Here is a 14,706-nt window from a genome sequence, read left to right as displayed (position 1 = left end):
CTATGTTGGAAATGCTGTATTGCAATTACCACGACCATATACTACTACTTTAGAACTGTGCAAAATTTAATTTTCATGGATCAGCCTCCATAGCTCCCCTAAAAGAAGATCTACAATTTCCAGATCAGTAAGAAGGGAGTCATATATATATGATGCGTTTTGGTGAGAAGCTCGCTTTACCTCCAGGGTGGTACACATTTGGAAAAAAGAACTGCAAAACTAAAAACAGGGTAAGGATAAGTTATAATAAGGATTGAATAAGAAACAATTAGCATTGGCAATTGCTAGTGAAACATTTTCTTCACGCTCCCTTAAATACACAGAACTGGTTCAGTGCAGCAGTTCAGCTTCCTTCACATGCAGAACAGCCATACTATAAGCAACAGCAGTTCACAGTTGCTTATGCACAAGGCAGGGATATCACACGTAGAAGGAGCAGTGCATCCACCCTGTTCACAGAATAGATAGCAATAATATAGGTTTCGTTAAACATTTATGACAGAGAATCACACAGACAATAACAAGGAAGTTTTGGTCACACACACAGAACAGACATGGCACATGCCTCAGCATAGACAAGACCTGCACAGCATTGCCCCTGGTTTTTTGGCCTCTGAGCTCGTTCTGCACGTGGCTCATAGTCAAGCCCAAGATCGTTCCTGAGGTAAGGTGTGGAGCCTTGGAGCTGAAAGTCCTTTGAGTCTAAGACACAACTACGCCTCTTCTCTGGTCATAAATCTTGGTACTCATTGGCAACGTCTAAATCCAGTTCCTCATCTCTATTCCTCACTTTTGCAGTGTAGAACTGCTGATGACTTGAGGATGGGGTGAGTAGGCCGCTCTAGTGAGTGCATGAAGCATGTGATTATTTCCTTTGACAGGTGTGGCAAACTAGAAAGACCTGGCCTAAACTCTTTGAAATTTGGTGGTCACTGGCAGCTTCTGCATCCCCTATGAACTCTGATGTTCTTCCCACAAACCACCTCACTCTTCTGATGGTTATTGCAGGTTAGCCACAGGGCTCTAAAGCTGCTTCGCATCAGGCGTGAATGACATGCTTAGTCCTCATTTCTGCTTTGCATTATGTTTTTTATAATTTTGTTATTACCATTACACACGCCAAGTGCTTAATTTGTGCTTATTGTTTCCGATGCTGAGCACCAGCACTTATTTTTGAGGGCCGGTGCTTATTCTTCTGCCTCAAGCATTTACAGCGAGCAAAAGACACATATGGGAAAGTCGGAGGAAGAGCAAAATCAAAAAGCGTCACAAAGATAGAAAGCAGAAAGCTGCAAGAGTGAGCTGAAGGGGCAGGGAGTGACTTTAAATGTATTGAAGAGGCCCGAGATGGCTTTACGATTATGCTGCCTCTGTATTTTATGCTCACCCATTTAAATGCAGCAGCCGTGTGTTTAGGAGAAGGGCTTTGGGCACCGGCATGTATTGATTTACAAATTAAGCACTGCACATGCCTGTAGGTATGAGAATATGATGGAACAGCTGGAGTGGATGAGCTGCTCTTGCCTTTCATGAGTCAACATGGGAGCTCTGTAGCTGAAAGTTAGAACATTTATCTTTGAAGTGACAATTTGTTTGTGCTTTTGCAAGGGTTTCATTATCTATGAAACTTGATTTGTAATATAAATATCTAGCATTGTGTAAATAGCCAACCTTCAGACGCTGTGTAAAAGAACAACATTCATTCTGCAGATATCTATAGCAAGTTTATAAAAATGAGCACAAAATTATTTGAATCCTTGCGTGTTATGTGAGAGTAAGATGTTCATCTATCGTCAAAGGCTTGAAAAATAAGGTTGTCTATATTAAAACTGATTGTTTTTTTTGCATAAGCAGCTAATGATTGTGCAGAGTCTGAAGACAGAGAATTGCAAATAAAGATGAACGATAATGACAAAGACCTCAGCTTCAAGACAAGAGAGACGCAGAATGCAGAAGATGAGTTGTGAGTTGTGGCTTCCTTAGCTATTCAGCACTTTGAAAAATGTCTAACTTGAGACCTCTTTTGTCTTCCCATTAAGGTTCTAATTCCAGGTGGGTTTGTAATTCTGATTCTGTCAGTAAGAGGATTGAAGCTGGACAAAGATTACAAAATCCATGGTCAATCAATCAATCAGTCAGGGAATTTGTAAAGCGCACTACTCACCCGTGAGGGTCTCAAGGCGCTGAGGGGTGTGGGGGGGGGGGCTGGTACTGCTCGAACAGCCATGTCTTGAGATGTCTCCTGAAGGTAAGGAGGTCCTTGGTCTGACCCAGGTGGGTGGGAAGGCTGTTCCATGGTTTGGCGGCGAGGTGCAAGAATGATCTGCCGCCAGTGGTTGTTCTGCGGATGCGTGGGACGGTGGCGAGTGCAAGGTTGGCGGAGCGAAGCTGTCGGTTCGGTTTGTAGGAGAGCTGTCTGTTGAGTTATTCTGGTCCGGTGTTGTGAAGTGCTTTGTGAGAGTGGGTGAGGAGTTTGAAGGTGATTCACTTCTTGGCAGGGAGCCAATGCAGGTCTCTCAGGTGGGCTGTGATGTGGCAGTGGTGGGGGATGTCCAGGATGAGGCGTGCGGAGGTGTTCTGGATGCATTGCAGTATTTTCTGGAGTTTGGCCGTGGTTCCTGTGTAGAGGGTATTGCTGTAGTCCAGTTTGCTGCTTACGAAGGCTTGGGTGACTGTTCTTCTGGTTTCAGTGGGGATCCATTTGTAGATCTTCCGAAGCATGCAGAGGGTGTTGAAGCAGGAGGAGGAGATGGTGTTGACTTGCTGGGTTATAGATAGTGAAGAGTCCAGGATGAATCCCAGGTTGAGTGCGTGGTCGGTGGGTGTCCGTGCGGTTCCGAGTGTGGCAGGCCACTAGGAGTCGTCCCAAGCGGAGGGGGTGGAGCCGAAGGTGAGGATCTCAGTATTGTCGGAATTCAGTTTCAGGCAGCTGTTCTTCATCCATTCGGCGATGGCCTTCATTCCTTCGTGGAGGTTGGTCTTGGTGGTGTCCTTGGTGAGGAAGAGGATCAGCTGGGTGTCATCGGCTTATGAGATGATGTTGAGGTTGTGAGATCGGGTGATCGAGTGGAGCCATGTAGACGTTGAAGAAGGTCGGGCTGAGGGATGACCCTTGGGGTACTCTACAGATGATCCTGGTGGCTTCAGAGCGGAATGGATGGAAGCGGACTCTCTGAGTTCTGTTGGTGAAAAAAGAGGTGATCCAGTCCAGGGTTCTGTCGTGGATTCCTGCGTCTCTGAGGCGTGTGCGTAGGGTGTGGTGGCAGATGGTGTTAAACACGGCTGAGAGGTCCAGGAGGATGAGGGCTGCGGTTTTGCCGTTGTCCAGTATGGTTCTGATGTCGTTGGTGGTGGCGATGAGGGCAGTTTTGGTGCTGTGGTTGCTGCGGAATCTGGATTGGGATGGGACCAGAATGTTGTTCTCCTCGAGGAAATGGGTCAGTTGTATGTTGACAGTTTTCTGTATGACTTTTGCCGGGAAGGGGAGCAGGGAGATGGGCTGGAAGTTCTTGAGGTCCTTTGGGTCCGCCTTGGGTTTCTTGAGGAGGGCGTTGACCTCGGCGTGTTTTCAGCTCTCTGGGAAGGTGGCAGAGTCAAAGGAACTATTGATGATCTTCCAGGGTTGGGGTGCCATGACAGCAGGGAGCCAATGCAGGTCTCTCAGGTGGGCTGTGATGTGGCAGTGGTGGGGTATGTCCAGGATGAGGCGCCGGAGGTGTTCTGGATGCATTGCAGTGTTTTCTGGAGTTTGGCCGTGGTTCCTGTGTAGAGGGTATTGCTGTAGTCCAGTTTGCTGCTTACGAAGGCTTGGGTGACTGTTCTTCTGGTTTCAGTGGGGATCCATTTGTAGATCTTCCGAAGCATGCAGAGGGTGTTGAAGCAGGAGGAGGAGATGGTGTTGACTTGCTGGGTTATAGATAGTGAAGAGTCCAGGATGAATCCCAGGTTGCGTGCGTGGTCGGTGGGTGTCCGTGCGGTTCCGAGTGTGGCAGGCCACCAGGAGTCGTCCCAAGCGGAGGGGGTGGAGCCGAAGATGAGGATCTCAGTATTGTCGGAATTCAGTTTCAGGCAGCTGTTCTTCATCCATTCGGCGATGGCCTTCATTCCTTCGTGGAGGTTGGTCTTGGTGGTGTCCTTGGTGAGGAAGAGGATCAGCTGGGTGTCATCGGCTTATGAGATGATGTTGAGGTTGTGAGATCGGGTGATCGAGTGGAGCCATGTAGACGTTGAAGAGGGTCGGGCTGAGGGATGACCCTTGGGGTACTCTACAGATGATCCTGGTGGCTTCAGAGCGGAATGGATGGAAGCGGACTCTCTGAGTTCTGTTGGTGAAAAAAGAGGTGATCCAGTCCAGGGTTCTGTCGTGGATTCCTGCGTCTCTGAGGTGTGTGCGTAGGGTGTGGTGGCAGATGGTGTTAAACACGGCTGAGAGGTCCAGGAGGATGAGGGCTGCGGTTTTGCCGTTGTCCAGTATGGTTCTGATGTCGTTGGTGGCGGCGATGAGGGCAGTTTTGGTGCTGTGGTTGCTGCGGAATCTGGATTGGGATGGGTCCAGAATGTTGTTCTCCTCGAGGAAATGGGTCAGTTGTATGTTGACAGTTTTCTGTATGACTTTTGCCGGGAAGGGGAGCAGGGAGATGGGCTGGAAGTTCTTGAGGTCCTTTGGGTCCGCCTTGGGTTTCTTGAGGAGGGCGTTGACCTTGGCGTGTTTCCAGCTCTCTGGGAAGGTGGCAGAGTCGAAGGAACTATTGATGATCTTCCAGGGTTGGGGTGCCATGACGGAGCTTGCTTTGTTGAAGATGTGGTGAGGGCAGGGGTCAGATGGTGAGCCGGAGTGGATGGTGTTCATTTTTTCGATGGTGTCGTTGATGTGGGTCCAGGGGCGCAGGAGGCTGGTGGGTGGTGAGTCTCTGGTGTCGGTGGTTGACGGGGGGGTCTGAGTACTGAAGCTGTCGTGGATATCTGCTATCTTGCAGTGGAAGAAGGTAGCTAGGGAGTCGCAGAGGTCTTGTAATGGCGGGATGTCATTGATATTGGAGCCGGGGTTGGAGAGCTCCTTCACGATGTTGAAGAGCTCCTGGTGGCTCTGTGCATTGTTGTCAATGCGTTCTTTGAAGGCGGTTCTCTTGGTGGTTCGGATGAGTTGGTGGTGTCTGCGAATGGCATTTTTGAAGGCTGTGTGGTTGTCCAGTGTCTGATCTCGGCACCACTTCTTTTCGAGTCTTTGGCAGGTTGGCTTAGATTCTTGGAGGTCGGCGGTGAACCAGAAGGATTTTCTGTTGGTGGTCTGTTGGAAGGATTTTTGATTGGGCGAGAGTGTTGGGACAGTCGTCGATCCATTGCCTGAGGTTGCGGGCTGCTGTGTCAGTGGTGTCGATGGGTGAGTTCTGGGAGAGGGTAATGATCAGTTGGTCTTCGGTGACCTTGTTCCTTCTGCGGTGGGGAATCCGTTGCGGGTGATGGTGTCTTGTGGGTTTCTCAAAGGAGAAGTGGATGCAGCGGTGGTTGGTCCAGTGGAGTTCGGTGGTGTGGCTGAAGGAGACGTGTTTGCTGGCGGAGAAAATAGGGTCAAGAATGTGTCCTGCTGAGTGGGTGGGTGTTGTGATGAGCTTTTTGAGGCCGAGGTTGTCAAGCAGGGTGGTAGAGTTGTTGTTGTTGGTGTTCACGAGGTGGAAGTTCAAGTCCCCAAGGAGTATGTAGTCTGTGGATGTGAGGGCGTGCGTGCTGATGACGTCGGTGATGGAGTCGCTGAACTGCTGGGGATCTGTAAATGAGGGTCCCTCTGAGGGTGGTGTTTGGGTCGGTGTGGATATGGAAGTGCAGGTGTTCGGCCGTGCCAAGGGTGTCTTTGGTGCTGGTCATGATCGTGAGGGTGTTCTTGTTGATGATGGCGATGCCTCCTCCTGGTTTGTTGGAGCGGTCCATGCTGTCAGGAAGGCGACATCTGGGGAAGCTGAGTGGAGTAGATTCCAAAGTTCGACGGCATGTTTGTGGACGGAGCAGGTGTTGAGTAGGATGCATCTGAGATGGTTGCGTCCTGCCTTGGTGGGTGGGTTGTTGGCGTGGAGGCTTGTGAAGGTGCAGTTCCAGCAGGAGAATGGTTCGCAGGTGATGGTAACACTATGGATTCTTTGGGTTTCACCCAGAGGTCCTGGTTGGTGAAAGCAGCTGAAAATGTCATGTGTAATCCTGGGGGGGATGAGGAAAAACCATGTGAAAATAATGCAGTCTTACAGATTCTCCATCAATTCCTTATTTCTGAGGAGAATGTTAGTGTTCTGTTTGTAATCTGTGTTAACTCTGTCTCCCGGAACTACTGGTGCCTGCCACTCGTCCCCCCTCCCTCTTCCACTCTTCCCGATATCTGTAATTCAATGGGGTCAGAGTTATTACATCAAACTCTCACTCATGGTCGACCCCTAAATGTCAATTCTGAGAGCTGACTTTCCCTGAATAATCCAGTGTTTCCTTGCTATAATTTCTGGTAATTATTACACATGGTTTGTTTAATTAGTTGTATACTTTATAGACCTCTCGCACACTCCAGCTGGTGTCACATGTTAAGGTCTAGATCCAGTATGACTAAAATAACAAAATGTAAAAGACTCCAAATTGATTGATTGTTTTTGCATCATGCTCTTAATGAGTTGTGGGTCATACCTTGCACAGTGGGATTGCCATTGTATTTAGAGAAGGCACTTTCCTAGGTGTCTATAACTAGCCTTCCTACTACTTCTGATCTTATTAGAACAGGACATAACATGTCTCCTGATTATAACTCTAGGTTTAGGGCTCCCAGGAGTGTCAGCCGGCACTGCAATTAAATCTGAGGATTCAGGAGGTTGCTTTAATACGCTGGCAACCATTGCCTCTGCTACGGTGGCAGAGGATCGTGCCCACTGTTTGGAGATTGCCACCTGGCTGTACTCTGTGCTCTAAAGTTTGTTGCCATGATGGCTTACTTCACAGCATTAAAGGCTTGTCAAATTGACGCCATGTTTAAAGCCTCCACTCATGCATGTTTGTTTCCTCAGTACATAAAATCAAGTGCCCTGTTGTGCATAGTTGTCTCCTTCCATGTGGGAGTCATTCTTCAGGCATAGTGTATGTGGGCAGGGAGAATGAATGATCTTGTGCCGCCGTCAGTAGGCCGTCATTGTGACTTAGCAGCTCTTGAGCAGACTCCCAGGTCAGAGGCTAGGTTAAAAGGCAAGTTGAGGCTCTCGCACTGTAAACGTGGTGCTTGCCACAACTCTAAATAGATGAGGGTTACTGCAACTTTCATGGGGCAGGAACACCACTAGGTTATGATAAATGAGGCCCTCAGTCTCTTCTGTATTCTATGCTGGCTATCCCCCACTAAGAAAAATTGGAAGACTAGTCAGTCTCATCTGACCGACCAGGAGCATTTGAATCAGGGCCTCCTACAGAGCTGCCAACTTCACCAAAAACCTCACAGTGTGAGGACGGGGCCGGGCCTTGGAGAGGGCATATCCTTGTGCCAGGAAGCAAGCACCTAAGAAGCACTTTTGCCCCCACATCGGCCCCAAAACCCCTTTTTTTAAAAAAAAACAAGCTTGCTGAGGTTGCTGCCGATGTCCTGAGGCGTTTTCAGGCCTATTAATGGACATCGGCAGTTAAAAACCTGCGAAAACGAGTTGAAAGCCACTGTTTACTGCAGTTTTCAGATCGTTTTCCTTGCCACCAAGTGATATTGGCTGCTCACCTGGAGACCATGTGAGGGGAGCTAATATTGTTTGTCACACGGTGGCACTGTGTGAGTTAGGTGGTCTGCTCCTGGCTTCTCTCGTACCCAAGTGTGGGTTTTGCCTCTTTGCTGCCTTATGTTCTTAGATCATACTCCTTCTTGGATGTTTGAGTCTAAAACGAAAGGCGAAGCAGATTGCTTCATTTCTTCCCTTCAGCTTCTGTTGTATCATATCTCTCCCAACACTGCAGTTCTCACCATACTGTCCAGTCTCTTATCCAGTCAAGCAGAGCCATCAAGGTTGGGCAGCCTCTCCTGTGCATCAGTCCCACAGACCTTCCAGCAAGAGGCCACGCCTGTGGGATTCGGACACATAGCTGGAGGCCGGTGTCAGAAACTCCACAAACCTATACCCAACTAGACTGTTGGATAAGATCCAGGCTTTACATGCACAGTCAGTTGAGGCCCAATGATTTACAGATGAATGAGAATCCCCCACTATTCACTTGTCCTGTATATGAAAACCCTGTGTTGCATCAGATTGGTTGGTCCTTATTATAAGACTAATTCCCATTGATAATTCTAACATCAGATTGCTCACATTGTAGATCTCCCCAGGCGAATGACTGGGACCAGAAACACTTGCAGTAGTTGATGTGTGCCAGCCAGTTGTGCCATGGTCCTCAGTCATGAACAAATGAAGACACAGAGCTGCATTCAGGTGACAGGCTATGCACTGATGTCAGTTCCTCTTTTTTCATGCTCTTTGATGCAGATCTGGAGCTCTGCGTCTACCAATTTAGTTTTTTCCCCAAATTTGTACGAGAGTTTTTTGGCAGTGTTCAGTGATGCTGCCCCCTAAAACTTCAAATTAAAATTTGTGTGCGTGTCACAGACAGATGTTGGTCATGGACCTGCACAATGTCTGTCTTTGTAGTCGCAGTACTAAATATGCCTCCAGGTTTTACGACCAGTGCCCTCCTGATTCATCCATAGGTCATTAGGAATGAAGTCAAACTGTATATCTGAGTGCAAAAAAGTGGAGTTGACCCTGCACTGCCGTTCCTGGTCCCGGTCATCCTCTTAAAGTAAGTTTATAGTGAAATGAAGAGACAAGCTGAAGAAAAAGGACAAGAAATCCAAGTGAAAAGGATCTCATAGTTGAAGTTCATAGAGCCCCACTCTGTCTTTGACCCCTGACTTGGTGATGTGCTCCAAGTGCCCCAGACCATTGACAACGCCACAGCACATTCTGCCTTCAAAAGCCTAAACTGCTGCGTTTTAATATGGTTTGGTTTGGATCCATCTTCTGTGTCTTTGGGCCTCACAGATATGATGGAACCTGCAGTCGGACTTCTGTGGTTGGGCCTTCTGACCCTGTACTACCTCAGCCAGCACAGCCTTTGGCACCGGGCTGTCCCTCAACTTCTTTGCACATGCCTGGTTGGTTCTTCCTTCACTGGCACTGCCCCCAGCTCATGAGATGCTCGGACTGCATCCATCCTGTTCTGACTACAATTTTGGATCCGGAAGTAACTTGGGGACTGCCTTGCCCGATGTCATGCTGCATCATGAACAAGGCACAGCTTCAGTCTGAGGAGGACTCTTCTTCTATTCCTCTACCTTGGTGACACTTGTTTTGTGTGATGAAGGCTCTGTTTAGTTTGGATTCTGATGCTCTGCAGAAACGTAAGCACATCCCTCATGATAAAGATGATGAAGAGGTAGATCACTTGCTCCTTTCTCATTATAGCAATGCTAGTTATATCTTCTCTTCCAAAAAGCCAGTGACTTGAATACCTCATACTGAGTCAGGCTCAAATATGCGGTTAGGGACGTCAACACCAGAGAATGCTTCTTTTATGCTGTGGTTTGCTCTGGTGTTGGTTTGTAGGGTGTTCTGTAATTATATAATCCCATGGACAAAAATGAAGGGTAATCTCCTGACTGAGATCTTTTATCCTCGGCCTGCCACTTTGGATCCTTGTTACACTTTAATTGGGCCCTGACTGATATTGTTTTGAAAGTCTTGTCAGAACCTTGTTTGGCCCCCACCTGTGAGACGACCTATTGCAACATTGTACAGAGCAGCACCAGGTGACCTGCAGTTCTTTATTCAGCATCCTACTCCTGAGAGCCTAGTTGGTAACCACAAACAAAGTTCACCCTGATGTCTTTCCTTTGCCCATTCTGAACAGGAAGTCTAATCGGATTGAGGCAATGAGCAAGAAAATTGTGTTGTCTAACCTAGCCATGTGTTCCTTGAATGCCATTTGCCTCTGGAGTTTTTGTACCTATTCCTTTTGAAATATTGCATGCAAAGATGTGCCTGTTTGAGGATTTCTGCAGTTCTTTTAACCAAACAGTACAAAAATTTCACAATGCAGCAAAATACATATTACAATCTGGCCTGGGCAACACTGACTCTGTTGCTCAGGCCATGGGCACCAGTGATGTCATCAGCCACTATGCTTGGATGCACTCCACCCGGATTTTGGGGGAAGTCCAGGGACCTTTGCTTGCTATTGAGGTAGCCGTCACAGCAAATCCAGAAGCTGGCACAACTTGTTTGTGCCTCTAGATGCAGTGGTGGTGCCAGAGTACAATGTCAGCAGTGCCACTCCTCTTTTTCTCCTGGTGTATGTAACCGCTAAAACTCTTTATCTTTTACTAGTGGGGACCCACCCTTATGGACTATAGGGCTGTGCCCTCCTTATTTTGTAGCCTTTTTGTATTATATCAACAGTAAATTGTTCATTATTCACTGTTGATATAACAAAAGAAGTCAAACTTCGGGTTCAGCAGTTGCCAGTGACACTGTTTGATGGCAGTGATGATCATGATGACCTGCGCCGGCCATCAGATTGTCCAGGGCTTGTAAAGTCGAAGCCCTGAACTCAGGGGCCTGGCATATCTCAGTGCCTTCTAATCTGTGATGTGCTGAAGCATCCCAGTTCAAGGTAACCCCGGACGCTGTAGGCTTAACCCCTACGGTACCCAGAAGTACACGCCAATCAACCAGTCACCACACCCTTACTCATTCATCACAGAGTTGGGAATGGTGGGGTGAAAAAGAAAAGACTGAAACCTGGGGCCTGTGACAGCATATATCCTAGTTTTCAGTTTAATGCTTTTGTGCATGTTGGAGTGAGAAGAAGCTGTGTTGAGCCAAAACAGGACCTTTGCAGGCAGCAAGGTAATTAAACAAAATGGTTTAAAATGTTGTGTGTGTGTGTGTTCGCGCATGCAGGTGATTGTGTTTGTCTGAAACAGATTGTGTGTATGTGTGCAAGTGCCTGTGTCTGTGTGAGTCAGAGTACGTGAGTGAATGATGAAGTCAATAAGAGAGAGTGACAGTGACTATGAGCGAGTTAGAGAACGTAACAATGAGTGAGCGAGAATAAGATTGAGTGCAAGTGAGAATGAGAATGAGGGAGAGTGTAAGAGTGAGTGCAATTGAGTGAGAATGAGTAATAATGAATGCAAGTGACTAAGAGTAAGTGAGACTGAATAAGAATGAGTAAGAGTGAGTGAAAGTTAGAGTGAAGGAGAATTAGTGACTAAGAGTAAGAGTGAATGCAATTAGTGAGAGTGAGTGAGAATGAATCGGTGATTCAGAATTAGACAGAGTGCAAGTGAAAGTGAATGAGGATGAGTAAGAGTGAGTGAGTGAATTCAAGAATGGGTGAGAGTAAGTGCAAGTGAGTATGGGTCAGCGAGAATGAATGAACAAGATTATGAGGGAGAATAATGGAGAGTGAATGTGAGTAAGAATGAGTGAGAGTGAATGACAGTGAAAGTCACGGTCAGGGAAAATGAGTGAGTCAGAGTAAGTGAGAATGATGGAGTGTTAGTGAAATTAAGTGAAACTCAGTGAGACTGAGTTTGTGAGTGAGGTTAAGTTAGTGTGAGCATGCCTGAGATTAAAAGTGAGTGTAAGTATAAATGAGAGTAAGTGAATGTGAATGAATTAGGTTGTATAAAAATTAGTGAGTGAGAGTAAGGGTGAGCGCAAGTGAGTTAATGTGAATGAATGAGAGCAAGCAAAACTCATAATGTGTGTTAGCAAGGCAATGTAAGTGAGCATGAGTGAATGAGTGTGGATGTAAGTAAGAATGAGTGAGTGTGAATGTGGTATTCCGATTGCAAGTCTGCAGTTGTCCCTGGCGTACTGAAGGTAAGTTTTGGCTTACACAGACACTCATTGCAAAATGTTGGCACTTGCATCATGGAGGAAACTTGTAGGATAATAGCACATGTTAAAACATCGTTGCCACTGGCATGCTGGAGATGATACTTGGTATTGCCATACAAGAGGTAATTCTTTGCACTGGCATATTATAACAATCCTTGGTACTGACATGTTGCAGGTCAAATCTGGCATACTAGAGGTAGCACTTGGCATATAGGACACTCACAACAAGATGCCGGCGCTGGCCTACTGAACTAAAGTCCTGGTGTAGCAGGCAACCACAGCAAAATACTAACACTGGCATACTAGAAGTAATGCTTGACATATGGGACGCCCATGAAAAATTGCTGACACTAGCATACTGGAGGCAATTCATGCTTTAAAAAGCACACATGCATAAATGCATGTTCAGTCAGATTTCAGGTAGTTCTTGGCATATGGGAGTATGCTCATTACATTTAGTAGGGAAGCAACCATGAAAAGTGCTGTTTCTGACGTACTAGAGATACTTTTTTGACATGTGGTGTATAGACAGCATAAATCAAAAAATTCTGGCACTGACATTCTGTACGTAATTTTTGGCATGAGGGTAAACCCATGGCATGGAGGGCACCAAGTCTACGTGGCACAATGAGGGTCTTTTTTACATATTTATGTGGTCTATTGTGGTAAACTCCTTGAGAGCTACAGGTCTCATTGTTGTGGCACATGAATATTTAATGATTGCTATTTGTAAGCCAATGGCTTTTGAGCACATTTATGTGAAAATTGTGCTTTAAATGAACTATGCAACACCATTACACTGAAAACTTTCTTGTAGGAATAACCCCCTGATCCCTCCAAGAACACATTGCGGCTCACTTGTTGGAAGTTGAGCCAAGTGTTAATCTCTCGCTCTTTCAAAGTTCGAAAGTATCCACGGGCTCTTACAACCAATGTGTGGGACCAATAGTGGTCCAGATCCGACGTGGCCTTCACTACTGATGCTCAAACACTTTGTACCAGTGGTTACTTTAGATTGTTAACTAGGTTATGTCCTCTGCTGTTTGGATACCCCTCCTCACATTCCTCCAGGTTTTGCTCAGACATCAGCAGATCATGCTGGGAGGACTGGGATGGTACTCTCAATGGGTCAGATGTACGAACCATTTCACTGACCAGTAAAATGCATTTTGCTATGTACAAAAGGCAAAATGCGATCCAGTAACTTGTTACTGAATCACATTTTACTTTCCCAATTCGGTATTAGAAAGGGGTGTGTTTAGGGCGCCCCTTCCTAAATGGAATAGCACTGGTATGTATGAATGTTTTGCGACCATGAATGCAATTGTTACCACCAACTTCAAGTTAGTAGTAACCATTTGCAAATGGGAAGGGCTCTTCAAGGGACCCCTTCCACTATGTGAATGGGGGCGCAAAACGTTTTTCAGAAAAAATGAAAAGAAAACTTTTCATTTTTTTTTTGTAATGCATCCTGTTTTCGTTCAAGGAAAGCAGGCTGCATTAGAAAAAAACTGCTTTGTTTAAAAGCAGTCACAGACATGGTGGTCTGCTTTCCCCAGCAGGCCACCATCCCTGTGAGTGTGGCCATTTCCACTGGGGTTGCAAATTGCAACCTGCCTCATGAATATTGATGAAGGAGGTCATTTGCGACCCCATTGGGAATTGCAAACAGTGTGCTTTACAGTGTTGCACATTTTGTTTTGTGACAATTTGCCATTCCCTAAAGGATCGCAAATTGCAAGTCGCAAAACAAAACGTCAGACATCTGGCCCAATATTCTATGTTCCTCAGGAGGAATGGGTTTTAAGAGCAATTTTAGACCTGAGGTTTTTTAACTCATGTTTTCAAAATGACCCTTGTGTAAGTTTGCAGGCCCTGGACTCAGAGGACTCAATGGCATCCTTAAACCTGTAGAACACCTTCTTTCATGTATCAGTCATGCAGTCCCATAGGAGTTACTTCCATTTGCCATTCACTTCACTGGCCTTTTAGCATACTGAAGGCCCTTCTGGTACTTACACTATTGGTAGTCGTGGGCCGTCTTTGCAGTTCGTAGTTACATGTGTTCCTCTCTATCCTGATGACGAGCTGACAGAGGTGGGCTTGTCTCAGCTAGTGTTGGAAAAGTTGCAGAATACTGTCACTATTGTCTGCTATAGGTTTCCCAATCAGTGAGTCAAAATTTCATCTTCTTCCATTGCAGAGGGTGCCCTTCATTGGAACTGTCCTGAGAGAGTCACTCTGGGGACTTGCACCACCACAGTGAGCCTGGCACATTTGTGGCCATATTTATACTTTTTGAAGCACAACTGCTCCAACGCAGTTGTGCGTCAAAATTTTTACCGCCGGCTAACGCCATTCCAACGCACCATGCGGGCGCCTTATTTATGGAATGACGTTAGCCGGCTCTGCGGACTCGCTGCGTAAAAAAAAATTACTCACACCAGGCAGCGCCGGCGTATGGAAAAATGGGGGTTGTGCGTCAAAAAATGGTGCACTTCAAGTCTGAGGCAAAAATCAGGCCTCAAACCGGACTTGCGCCATTTTTTTTTACGCCAAACCTCCATTGACATGACTCCTGTCTTAGCAAAGACAGTAGTCATGCCCCCTTGCCCAATGGCCATGCCCAGGGGACTTGTGTCCCCTGGGCATGGTCATTGGGCATAGTGGCATTTAGGGGGCCCAAATCTGGCCCCCCCATACCACTTAAAAAAAACGAAAAAAAATACTTACCCCAACTTACCTCAACTTCCCTGGAATGGGTCCCTCCATCCTTGGGTGTCCTCCTGGGGTGGGCAAGGGT

This window comes from Pleurodeles waltl, chromosome 3_1, assembly GCF_031143425.1.
Source record: "Pleurodeles waltl isolate 20211129_DDA chromosome 3_1, aPleWal1.hap1.20221129, whole genome shotgun sequence".
Lineage (NCBI taxonomy): Eukaryota > Metazoa > Chordata > Amphibia > Caudata > Salamandridae > Pleurodeles > Pleurodeles waltl.
This window is presented reverse-complemented; position numbering follows the sequence as displayed.